Source organism: Thamnophis elegans, chromosome Z (genome assembly GCF_009769535.1).
Source record: "Thamnophis elegans isolate rThaEle1 chromosome Z, rThaEle1.pri, whole genome shotgun sequence".
In the NCBI taxonomy this organism is placed as follows: domain Eukaryota; kingdom Metazoa; phylum Chordata; class Lepidosauria; order Squamata; family Colubridae; genus Thamnophis; species Thamnophis elegans.
In genome coordinates, this window is record NC_045558.1 from 120,686,891 (window position 1) to 120,700,908 (window position 14,018).

The window sequence follows — 14,018 nt, forward strand, 5'->3', positions numbered from 1 at the left end:
CACTTTCTTTCTCTTTCTCTCTCTCTCTCTCACTCTCTCATTCTCTCTCACACACTTTCTCTTTCTCTCACACACACAAACATTCTTTCTTTCTCACTCATTCTCTCATTCTCCCTCTCTCCCTCTATTATTTTTGGAAACAATAGGTAGAAGATAGGAAGAAGGGCAGGGAAAAACAGAGTCTTTTGTCCATCACTCTTTTTTTCATATCAGCTATTACCTTCTCATCTTCCAGGTGATGAGCTGTTGACTCCTGGCGCCTTTCCCCAGAGATGCTTCACTTCCCATGGGGTGTTGCAGTTTTCCTCCCGTTCCTTCTGGGCCAAACTCCCGACCCTCATGATCCTTGCTACAATGCCAACCAGCGCCCACAATTCTGCCTGCCTGAGCTGTCTGAACTGGCATCGGGCCGTCTGGTGGAAGCCTCCAGTACGTGCAATGGTCCTCCCGGGCGATTCTGCGCCTTTCGCGATTCGAACGACCCAGCCTCCAAATTCTGCCAAGGTTGCCAAGAACATACCCACCGGTCAGAGCGTCTCACAGATGGCGACGGGGATACAACATGTTGGTGGTCTCAGCCAACAGCCAATGCCACGCTTAGCTTGGCTTTGGGCCGGCGGATGGAAATCCTTTATGTGGCTCTGCGATTCTGCTCCCCACGACCAGAATCTTTGGCCATTTACAAGTCCATGGACTATGGACGCAGTTGGATGCCTTTTCAGTTCTTTTCCAGCCATTGCTGGCGGCGTTACCATTTGCCCCCAACCACCACCATTGTGAAAAGCATGGAGCATGAAGCAGTTTGTATCGAGGCTCAAACAGCACTGAAGCCCCTCACAGGAGGGCTGGTGGCCTTCATGCCTCTTGCCGGCCGCCCTTCGGCCCAGAGGTTCGAGTATAGCCCCATCCTCCACGACTGGGTGACCGCTACTGACCTCCGCATGTCCTTTGACCGCATGTACTCAGCCCGGATTTTAGGGATGCGCAGGAAAGAGGCCTCCTACGGAGTAGCTGAGCTGCAGGTTGGAGGCAGATGTAAATGCAATGGACATGCCTCACGGTGCACAGCTGGGAAAGATGGAGGGGTGCCTCAGTGTGATTGTCGGCACAACACAGCCGGCCCTGAATGTGACACCTGCAAAACTTTCTACTGGGATAGGCCCTGGCAACGGGCAACCCCCAAAGATGCTCATGAATGTGTGGGTGAGACTGCAGGGGAGATAGAGCACCAGTGGCTGAGGACTTCCTGTATGCAGAGCTGGGACCTGTTCTTTGGAATTCTGCAGGAATAAAGCCCCATTCAAACATGGCCCCTCCCAACCTGGAAAGATTCTGCCATGGGCACCTTTCCAAAACCTTATTCAAAAAAACAATCCCATCCACTCTGCTGTTGGTTTGGTTAGGGTTAGGGTTAGGGTTAGGGTTAGAGTTATGAGCCGAGGTGGTGCAGTGGTTAAATGCAGCACTGCAGGCTACTGCTAGATCAGCAGTTCAGCGGTTCAAATCTCACCGGCTCAGGGTTGACTCAGCCTTCCATCCTTCCGAGGTGGGTAAAATGAGGACCCGGATTGTTGGGGGCAATATGCTGACTCTCTGTAAACCGCTTAGAGAGGGCTGAAAGCCCTATGAAGCGGTATATAAGTCTACTGCTATTGCTAAGAGTTAGGGTTAGGGTTAGGGTTAGGGTTAGGGTTAGGGTTAGGCCAGCCATCTTTTCAGATCCCCTGAAATATGTTTTTTTTTAAAGCATTTCCAACATCCCATGAATTCTCTGTTTTTTAAATGGTCCCTGGGAAAAAGGAGAATGGCCAAACTGGATTGCAGTTCTTCCAAGATTGTATGACAATTTGGCCCTCATCTGGAATCTCAACACATCCTTTGCTAGAGTCAGCAATCTTTTGGAGGCATTTTTAGGATCATTGCTGAGCTGTCTCCAATTTGTTTTAACACCCCCCCCCCAAAAAAAATTATGAGGTCAGCAATTTCACCAAACAACCTAGCATCTTTAATTGGATAAAGATCATGTGAAAACATCGAACTCTTGTGACATGGAAAGCTTGGGCCCTTTTTCAAAAACACTATCATCCACCTTTCAATTTATTTGAGGATTGCCTTGATGCCACTAGGGGCAACGAGGATTTCTTGGTACTCACAAACAGTGAACTGCTAAGCATTTGGTGGTTGTTGTTTTTTGTGGGGACAAAAATTCCTAACACTGGAGGGTCATTCACAGGAAAACGTTTTTTACAAAGGCCAGAGGGTGGCTGTGATAGGATCAAAGCTCAGCCCTATTTAATTCTTTATATATTTATCACATTTATATGGCAACCCATCTAACACATCTATGTATTATGTATTGATTAGGTTTGCTTGCTCCCCATGTCGCCAGTACAAGTAGTCCTCGACCTACAACCACAACTGGGACCGGAATTTTTGTTGTTAAGCTAGGTGGTTGCTAAGGTAGTCAGGCTCAATTTTGCACACTTTTTTTTGCCACAGCTATTAAGCTAATCCCTTGTAGTTGTTGAATGGATCATGCAGTGGTTAAACAAATCCAGCTTCCCCTATTGACTTTGCCTGACAGAAGCCAGTTGGGAAGATTGTATGTCGTCACCAAGTGACACCATTGTAACCATTGTAAATTCGTGCTGGTTGCCAAATGCATGAATTTTAGCAATAGTTAGGCTTATATACCGCTTCATAGGGCTTTCAGCCCTCTCTAAGCGGTTTACAGAGTCAGCATATTGCCCCCAACAACAATCTGGGTCCTCATTTTACCCACCTCGGAAGGATGGAAGGCTGAGTCAACCTTGAATTTTGATCCCACAAGGGAGGGAATGCTGTGACAGTTCCAGGTTCAGAGATCATCATAAATCACCTTTTTTTAAGTGTCATTGTAACTTCAAATAGCCACTAGGCCAGGGGTGAAATCAACTTACCTTTGTTACCGTTTTGGTAGCAATGTGAGCGCACATGCGCAGAGCATCAAAAACGGACGTGATGATGTCTGGGTGGGTGGACAGAGCCTGCTACCGAGCGTGACTGCAAAGGTAGGTGAACAGTGAGGGGGGGCAATCCACTGTGCCACGCGATTTAGATTAGCTAGAAAGCTGGAAATCCTGCAAATTCTAGCTAATATAAATCGCGCACCACAGCTGATCGTTGGAAAAACCAGTTTGCCCAAACCTGTTTCATTTTTTTTTTTTTACTACTGGTTTGGGTGAACCAGTAGCATTTTTACTACCGGTTCGGGTGAAGCAGCCTGAACCGGTAGCATTTCACCCCTGCATTAAGCGAATGGCTATAAGTCAAGAGCTACCTGTTTTACAGATAACTTAAAACAATTACATTCATAAACTTGAATAAAAATGGGATCATGAGAGAGTTAGAATTAATAACCAGCATACATGATTTTTCTTCCCAGGGGATTTCCAGGCCTGTTGGGGAAAAAAACACGTCATAAGGGATTTCTGGGGCAGGGTGAGGTTAACCTATGTAGCTGCACAATGCATGTAAAGTAAGAACTGGGGTTTGATCAGCCTGTTGCAGCCAGCATCTGGATTTCTTGACCCACACCGTCCCTCTGGACCCCTTCCTATATGTGGGGAGGCTTGTTGCAGTGGTGGGATTCAAAAATTTTACTACCCATTCTGTGGGTGTGGCGTGGTGGGCTTGGTGTGGCGTGGCAAGGTGTAGTGGCCGTGGCAGGTTACTGCAAAATCCCCATTTCCTCCTGATCAGCTGGGACTCAGGAGGCAGAGAATAGATGGGGCGGGGCCAGCCAGAGGTGGTATTTACCGCTTCTCCGAACTAAAAATTTCCGCTACCGGTTCTCCAGAACTGGTCAGAACCTGCTGAATACCACCTCTGGCTTGCAGGGCTGGGCATACAAGACATAGAGGTGGGTGGAAAGAGATTTTGGACATGGTTGGAGAAAGCTGCCTGAACCGATGAACCCTCTTCCTGTGTCCTCAGCCTGCAACTGCCACCGCCATTCTCATCGCTGCCGCTTCAGCATGGAACTTTTTGAACTTTCGGGGCGCCGGAGTGGGGGGATCTGCTTGAATTGTCGCCACCACACGGCCGGGCGCCACTGCCAGTATTGCTCACCAGGCTTTAAGCGTGACTTCAGCCATCCCATCACCAGCCACAGAGCCTGCAAAGGTGGGTCAGGTCCTGTAGCCCAGACCATCCTTGCCAGGAGACACCCACAAAAGCATCAAGATGGCGGCCTTGCCTACCTGATCAAAGCCTACTCCTTTTTTATGTCCAAGGAATAGGTGTTACCTATAGAAAGGAGCAGAACTTCAGTCACACAGTTACAATTGTCATCTTGGCTTTTTTGACCCTACCCTGCAAATGTACCTTTGTCATTCAGGGAGTTTCAATTCTTTATCAATAAGCAAGATTTTTTTTTTTATTCCTGTGTTTATTTATAATTAGCTGAAGGTGGAAAACATATTTAACATTCTTTCCTCTTCCTATTTTATTTGATCGTATTTCTTAACCGCTCATTGTCAAGCTCAGGAAGTGCAGGCAGTTCAAATGGATATAAAAGTTTATTGCAAAAGATGCTCTCTACAAGAATCTGAACTACTAATGGTCAAAGTAAATAGATGGTAGATAAGAATCAATGGAATTCATCATGGGCTGGACTTAGATCTCTTGTGGGTGCCAAGGAATTCAAGACATTGGACCTCTCCCTTGGGCTCAACCTGGTCATTTCCTACACCCATCTTCCTCAGAGCAACAGTCCAGTGGTGAGATTCAATATTTTTTTACTACCAGATCCGTGGGCGTGGTTTGGTGAGTATGGTGTGGCTTGGTAGGCATGGCAGGGGAAGGATACTGCAAAATCCCTATTCCCTCCCCATCCCACCAACCTGCAAATAGATTAGGGGCGGGGCCAGCCAGAGGCAAGCCATTTGCTGGTTCTCTGAACAACTCAAAATTTCCACTACCGGTTCTTCAGAATCTGTTAGAACTGGCTGAATACCACCTCTGCAACAGTCCTGTGAGGTGGGTTCAGCTGAGAGAGAGTGACTGGCCCCCAAGTCATCCAGCTGGCTTTCATGCCTAAAATGGGATTAGAACTCGCCATCTGCCTAAGGTGAGACTAGAACTCACTGTCTCCTGGTAATTTGCTGAAAGTCATCCAGCCGGCTGTCATGCCCAAGATGGAACTAGAACTCATTGTCTCACTGTAGAAGAACGCAAACCTTTTTAAAACAAAAACATAGATATTTGTAGAGATAGTCAAGTACATTATTCTCCTTCCATAACTCCTCCTCTTTTTTCTTTCCAGCATGCCAGTGTCATCCTATTGGGGCTACTGGGGCCATTTGCAACCAGACCACTGGGCAGTGCCAGTGCAAGAACGGAGTCACTGGCCTGATCTGCAATCGATGTGCCCAGGGTTTCCAGCAAAGCCGCAGCGCTCACATACCTTGCATTCGTAAGCTTTCTTCTTCCTTAAACCTTCTTCCATGTCAGCCTTGTGGGACAGCCCAATTTGCATCCGGACAGCAATTCATTTCTTGGAGGCAGTTTGAGAATGGGACATCTTGGTGCAGCCTCCCCCCCACCCAACCTGGCACCTTCCTAGTGACACACCCTTATGCCTGGGTAAGCATAGGATTAGCAGTCCCAAAACAACTGTAGGGCACCAAGTTGGGGGAATTCTCCTCTGCCCCTTGGGTCAATAGGGAAGAAGAAGCAAGAGACCAGGATCTACAGATTCTAGTTTCCCATTTCTTAAAGTCTTCAGGTGATGCCATAAAATCATTGTTTGGCATTTCAGAGTGGTTAGCAGGGCCATGCAGCACACATAAAAAAGAACTAGAATGTCAATCACACAGCAAAAGCCGCTACCTTGATTTTTTGACCCCCAATTACCGGGGGGCGGGGGCTGGTGGTTAGACTACCAGTCTGGAAAGAAACTTCAGCATTGAGAACTTCTCTCATCTCTAGCATAAAACCCAACTTGGCTACTCACCATTTTAAAACCTCAAGGTTGTTGTCAGGATCAAATAAGGGGGGTGGGGGATAATATCTATGCCAACACTAAGGGCTTGGGAGGAATGGCAGAGAGTTATATATACATTTTAAATATAAAATTAGAAAGCTGCAAATCAAACACAGGCAGTCTCTAAAGATGGAGATGGGATGGTGGATAATAACCATTCATCATTCCATATGTTTTGAGTTTATCTCATGCTGTCCTTGTAAATATATTTGGTCTTCGGTGCAAAATTACAATTTTCTTAAGAAAAAAAATTCAGCAGAGAAGCTGCCATTCTTTCAATTCTATTCACTTCATCAAAGTAATGTCCATACAGGTAGTCCTTGACTTAACTACCACCTGTTAAGCGACTGTTCAGAGTTACAATAGTACCAAAAAAAAATGACTTACAACAGGTCTTCGCTCTTAAAACTGCCACATCATTCCCATAATCGTGTGATCAGAATTCAGGCGTGTGGCAACTGGCATATATTTATGATGACTGCAGTGTTCAAGAGTCATGTGCAACCTCCCCAGCTGGCTTCTGACATGCAAAGTTGATGGCAGAAGCTGGATTCACTTAATGACCACACGATTCACTTAACAATTATGGCAAAAAAAGGTTGCAAAGTCAGGCATGGCATTTAACAACCACATTGCTTAGCAACAGAACTTCTGATCCCAAATGTGGGACCAAATGTGTATAGAAGTACCTATATATGTACAATATATTGCCCATTTGATCTAGAGGTTAAAGCACAAGGCTAGAAAGTGAGAGACCGTGAGTTCAAGTCCTGCCTTAATCATGAAAGCCTTTTGGGTGACTTTGGGCCAATCACTCTCTGTCCTTGCAACCTCACAGGGTTGTTATTGTAGAGATAATAGGAGGAAGAAGGTTGTGTTGGAAGTAATGTCCATCTGGGTTTAGTTCTAAGTTGGGAGAAAGACACTGGAACCATGGAAACTGCTTGGAAACATGGTTTAATGGTGGACAGGACCACATGGCTTGAGGTCCTGAGCAAAAAAGAAGCACATGGGTGAGAGAGGGACATAGATTTATATAAGGAGTGGGTTCCAGGAGGCACTACTGACAGTTCACTCATTTATGCGCTGTGCATGCCTCATGTGTGCTGGGCAAGTATGCGAATTGAAATTAAAATTGTTCTGTGAAAAACAAGATGGCGGTGCCAACAGCGACAACCAGGGAACCAATTCGGGGGCGTAGCAGGCCTGGGTCGCTGCCAGTTCCAGCGACCCAGGCTGCCAAACCACTAGCGGTTTGGCCAAACCAGTCCGAACCGGTAGGAATCCACTACTGATTTATAACTTATCTTGGGCCCTGCCTTGGAGCTTCCTCTTCCTGTGTAAGAAATGTATTCTGATTCTGTAAGACTCCCATGGGGCCATGCAGGAGTAACTTTTTTTAGTATCTTGAGTCCTTAGCTTGGTTGAATCTTCTTGGGTGATGTAATCTCCCCAGGTGCCATGTGGTGAGTTCTGTTGCTAGATGGGTAGAGGGCTAATCCTACCTTTGTTGGATCTTGGGTGAGGGCATTTGCCTATGAATAAACCTAGCTATCTCTTAAGTGCTGACATCTGCTTTGGGCTATTGAGGAGGGTAGGGGGTATTAATAATTAAGAGTGAGCCTGCTTCCTGCCTAAAAAACATGTTTCTCCATTTCTCACCAGGGAAATATAATGTTCTGCTTTTTTAATATTTCGTAGAATATTTCTTTCTTCTAGGAGAGGGGTGGGTGCTAACTTCCTACAGTTGGGTATGTTCACTAATTTGAATTATTTATAAAAATAACAAAGGGTAATTGTAAATAAATAAATAAATTTTGTTCCATATGCAAACGCATAAAACCCACAGAATCTCTTAATTGTTTTCCATGTATCATACAATCATGATCGACAGCAAATTCTTCCCACTCAGTGGTGGGTTTCAATTTATTTTACTACCGGTTTGCTTGTGCATGCGTGTGCATGCGACGATTCTGCACATGCACAGAAGTGTCCGGATGGGTGGGCAGAGCCTCCCACCACCGCAACTACTGGTTCGCCCGACCTCTGCTCCCACTCCTCCCTCCAGCACATCCTTCCATAGAATAAAATATTGCTTCCCGATTTCCAAATCAGAAAGTGAGTTCATTTTTTCCAGTAAAGCCTTGAGCCTTGATCTTTCTGACAAGGCATGCTGAATGAGGCGGTCATAGGGCACACACACACACACACACACACACACACACACACACACACACACACCAGTCAAGTGGACTGATGTCATGGAAGCCAGGTAACCTAGCACTGAGCTTCTGGCGATATCATACCAAATCTATTATTCTACGTCTTACTTTCCCTAGGAATCCAGGAGGAGGTGACAACTACAGTTATCCCACCGCAGGAATGGAAAGCAGGTGAGGGGGTATATATACTGTATTTTCTTTTCCTAAGGAAATCAGTTAATTTTTTCCTTTAAAAGGGATTGGAAAGCCACATCCCCAGAAGAGGAGCCCTTTTCATCTCTAAAAAAAATGAAAATGTAAATGCAAAGAATAAGGAAGGTGATGTCCAGAGAGCTATGCAGGCTTTGTTGGCTACAACAAACAAAAATGGGCTACAGCAGTGACTTAACCTTTTCTTCAGCCTGGACCCCCTTTAAATACCTTTTGTGGCCATGGACCCCCAACACTACATTCAAGATTTAAATCATCATTACTTCAAGCTTTTGCAGACGCCCTGTGATGACATCACGGCCCTCCAGGGGTCTGCAGACTACAGGTTGAGAACAGGGGTGGGTTCCGGCTTCTGTTACTGCCAGTTTGCTCAGGGATGCGCTTCATATGCACGCATGCACAGTAGTAAACAAATTGTTTCTGCACATGAAGAGAAGCAAAAAACAAAATGGCACCTCCTATGGCGCCGCCGATAGAACCAGTTCAGGGGCGTGGCCAGCCAAGTTACTACCTACTCAGCCGAATTGATCCGAACCAGTAGAACTTACTCTGGTTAAGAACCACTGGTTTAAAGCATTCTTTAAGACCAGAGTATCCATATAACATTCAGAAGCAGCCAGGGGTGGGATTCTACCAGTTCGGACCGGTTTGGGCGAACTGGTAGCTCCGACTATCAGCTGGGAGCAAACCTGTTCACTCTGACTTTGAAGGGTGCCTGCCCCTGCACTAGGCTCACCTATATTTCCTTTTCCGAAGCCCAGCTGATCGGCGCAGCAGAGTGGACTGCTGTGCCTCAGCTCTTTTCCTCGCCAGCAGCCACGCGGAAGGTGAGTTTTCTGTAAACTGGGCTCACACACACACACACACACACACACACACAAACAGAGCGAACCAGTTAAGTTGGTAGGATCCCACCCCTGGAAGTAGCCCAAACAAACCCCTCCCTAATTCACGGGAGTACAGGAAGAGGGAAGAGGTACAGAAACATACTTGCAAGATTCTTATAGCAGCGGTCTCCAATTTTTGCGCCCACTGCTCACACAAATAGAGCTGCATTGCATGCACAAGCTTACCCATCCCTTCCACAGCCTGGTTTTGAACAGGCCGCAGCCCAGTAGCGGGCTGTGGTCCGGGGTGTTGGGGACCCCTGCTTTATAGCCCATTCTATTTTAGCCGTCCATTCGAATTGCTTTCCAGCTGTGGTCTACCTAGTGAGGCTGGCAATCAACTTGAGAATTCATAGGAGGAATTGTGCAAAGGAAACGGTGTCTTGCTCCATCGGCAGCTAACCCGGCAGGCCGGCGCTTTCAATGTTTTTCGGACAACTCCCATAAGGTCCAGATAGCATCTGAGATACCAGGAGAACAACAGGTTGCCTAATCTTGCTCTAATGAAAATAATACGTTAGACAAATAATAGGCCTTAAAACTGCAGTCAGATATTGCCCAAAAGAAGGATTTACCCCTCCCATGTGCTTGTTTGTTGTTTGTTCACCAGGTACTGAATGTCAGAAACATTGCACACCACCACAAAGACAAAGTGTCCACATGAACTTGAAGAACTATTGCAAGAAGGATTACGGTAACGTTTGCTATTTATTTGAGATCCGCCCGGAGTCCTTTGGGAGTGGATGGCATACAAGACCAATAAACAAACAGATTACACCTTTTCTTGTAGGAACTCAAGACAGGTAAGGGTAGTCCTCGACTTAAAACCATTCATTCAGAGGCTATTTGAAGGTACAATGGCAACGGAAAAAGTGACTCATGACCAGTTTTTACACGTATGACCTGATCATGGGGATACTACACGTATGTAGCATCCCCATGATCAGGTGATCAAAATTTGGGTAGTGGGCACAACTGGCATGTATTTCTGACAGTTGCACTTAATGTCCAATGGTGGACATTAAGAAAGGACTACCTGTACACCAAACTGATAACTAATTTCCCTGTCCATAATTTCACTGCTTGCAAAATTGTGATCAAAAAAGCAATTGGGATGGTCTACCAGGAAGGGGTAATGCTCTACTTATGACCACCATTGAGCCCAATATATCTGTTGCTAAGTCAGACATTTGTCAAGTGAGTTTTGCTGCTGGTTTTACTCAGTTTGTAACCTGCACGCAATGCGTGTGCTGTGCAAGTGCTGTTCAATGTAAATTATTATTTGAGCATGAGCAGAACAATTTACAGTGAACTGCCCATGCACAGTCACTAAAAACCAAAATGGTGGTGGCCCAGCAGCAGTGAGGGAACCGGTTTGGGGGCATGGCAGGCCTGGGTCGCTGCCAGTTCTGTGACCCAGGCCTAAATTCCACTATCGGTTTGGTAGAAAAGATGTTGAGACTCTAGAAAGATTGCAGAGAAGAGCAGCAAAGATGATTAGGAGACTGGAGACTAAAACATATGAAGAACGGTTGCAGGAAGTGGGTATGTCCAGTTTAATAGAAAGAAGGACTAGGGGAGACATGATAGCAGTGTTCCAATATCTCAGGGGTTGCCACAAAGAAGAGGAAGTCAAACTATTCTCCAAGGCACCTGAGGGTAGAACAAGAAGCAATGGGTGAAAACTAATCAAGGAGAGAAGCAACTTAGAACTAAGGAGAAATTTCCTGACAGCAAGAACAATTAATCGGTGGAACAGCTTGCCTCCAGAAGTTGTGAATGCCCCAACACTGGAAGTCTTTAAGAAGATGTTGGATAGCCATTTGTCTGAAACGATATAGGGTTTCCTGCCTAGGCAGGGGGTTGGACTAGAAGATCTCCAAGATCCCTTCCAACTCTGCTATTGTACTGTATTAAACGGGGCTGAACCGGGAGCAAGCCACCTCTGGTTTTTCCCCATTTCACAACCCTTCTCGCCACAGCTGTTGAGTGAATCACTGCAGTTGTTAAATTGCACTATCAGCAATTGTATGAAAGCAGCATTTGCATTTGGGTGAACAAGAAGTATATTGAATTAAACATGAATTTTAAAGAATTGTTTTTCTTGTTCGGGGCTATCATGCCAGTAGAATCAAGTTAAGCATTTTGTGAATTTTTGACTTGCCAAGTCCAAAGATTGTAAAGCAGTGATGGGTTCTAAATTTTTTTACTACACATTTGGTGGGCGTGGCTAGGTGGGGGGCATGTGACTGAGTGGGTATGGCCAACTTGACATCACTCAAGCACATTGAGTCATATGCCCCACCTAGCCACACCCACCCAACTGGCAAAAATTTCTGTTTTGCCAGCTGGGAGGCTGGCAAAGAACCCTTGGTTTCCCCACCACCGTAGCTGTTTCTACCTCAGCGCCGAATGATCCATGCCCTCCCACTACGGACTGATGCAGCAGGAGGACAGGAAAGAAGCTGGTCTTGGGAGAGACCTGCCCTCCCCTTCCAGAGGGCCCATGCAGGGAGACAGGAGGCGGGCTAGTTTGAATGCAGGCAGGCGGTTTGTGGCCAGCGTCTCCTTCACTCGTTGAGCCGGGCGCAGCAAGATGCATGTCGTAGCAGTGCCCGTGCTGCCTGCCTGGGTGAAGACAGTGGGCGGGTGGGTGAGTTTTTATTCTCTCCCCCCCCCTTCCTCTCTGCCCACCCACCACCTGTTGCTTTTCCTCCTATTCCTCCCCTGTGTTGCCTGGTCACAAGCCAAAGAAACAACATTACGGGGTGAAGCAGAGACAAGAGGACACCCAGAGGTGTGCTCCCCTTCACCCTTGGCAGTGGGGGATGCTTTATCATGTGTCTCCTTTCTTTCTCTAGCCTCTCTCCTTCCCTTGCTCAGCTGCTACTGCTGGGGCGCCACCAGGGCAAGTGAGGGAAGGAGAGGGCCACCCCCTGCCAATTGGAGCTCCAACAGGAGGGCGACTGCAACACTGGCAACTTTGGGAGATGCTGGCCAGTGGGGAGAGGAGGGCTAGGCTAGTACGAATGCTTACCTGGGTATAGGCAGGAGGAGGCCATTGGTGGACGCAGGTGGTGAAGACGACGAAGGGTGTATGTTGCAGCAGGCTGGCTCAGGGGCATGGCCAGCCAGCCATCACTGCCAGTTCAGCCACCCAGGCCCAAATACCATTACCGGTTTGCCTTAACTGATCCAAGCCTGAAGCAACCCATCTCTGTTGTAAAGTGAATCTGATTTACCCATTGATTTTGGCTGTGAGGAGGTTACAAAATATGATCACATGATCCTGGGACCCTGCAACTGGATTAAATATGAGTCAGCTGTCAAGCATCTGAATTTTGATCACGTGACGATGCGGCAATGGTCGTAAGTGTGAAATCGCTTTTTTCAATTGCCGTTGCAATTTTGAACTGTCACTAAATAAACTGTTGTAAGTCAAGGGCTACCTGAATAACATGCCCCTCCCACAAAATCAATCCGGGAAATAGAAAAGGGAAATATTTGGCACTGATCATCTTCATGCAGGAGGCGATGCCGTGGCCCTCTGATACATCCTCTGTTAAAGCACCCGTTTTCTGGGAAACACTGTTTTCCCCCAGATATGACGCACCTAGTGATGACAGCATGAGGTTGCAAATTGGAGTCTTAGATGGCACTGCAAGGGTGGGGGCAGGAGCAGTGAGGGGGGGGGAAGAAAAGAGGAAAGGAATGATGTCATAATTCCAGAAATAGGGCAGAATCACGTAACAGTTCACTTCCTGATAGTTTTTTTTTTCTCTCTCTCTCTCTCTTGGTGATCTTCACAATCCTGATGGCAGTTCTCCAGGCTCAGCTGCTGGCCATAGAGAAGTCTGGAACATGGTGGCAATTTACAGCTTCCATCCTCACTGTCTACCGCCAGCGTCATGTGCCTATTCGTCGGGGAGAGCAGCCCCTCTGGGTACCGGAACAAGATTTGGCCTGCCAGTGCCTCCACCTCCAAGTGGGCAAATCTTACCTTATCATTGGCAACGATGAGGAGTCGCCTGACCCTGCCCGGCTAATCCTTGACAAAAACAGCCTCGCTCTGCCCTGGAGGGATGCCTGGGCGCATAAACTGCGGAGTTTCCAGCAACAAAGCAAGCGTGGAAAATGCTGGGGCGTCTAAGCTGGAGAAGTGATGGGAAAGTGGGTGGAAAAAAAAGGTAGGATAAGGCCTGAATGGGTTAAAAAAAAACTCCCATTCAAACTGAGTTTTAGAGTCCCACAGATATTCCCTTCGGTATAAAAAGCTGAGCCTAAACTGGTTTTGATTTTAAAGGTTTAGTTCTGCATATCAATCATCTTTCATTCATCTTTCTGACAGGCCTATATGGGTTGAGATATTATGCCCTCTTTGCAAGACATAGGAACTCAGCTGAACTAGAAACTTGGTTTTGGATGAATTAATGGAAAATATTTGGGCATGGGAAGCTGCTGATTAAGTTATAGCACCTTCCACCAGCTTCTGAGCCACCAGGGCAAAAACATATGTTAGTCTCTCCTGCAAACAGTGCTGTCAATATTTACCACATAACACAGATGGAGATTGGAGGAATTCCCTGGCTCCCCCGCCCCCCCCCAACCCCTTGTCTCCCTTCATAGGAGATAGGATAGGGATAGGATAAAGAATAAGACTCAGAGAGAGGTGAA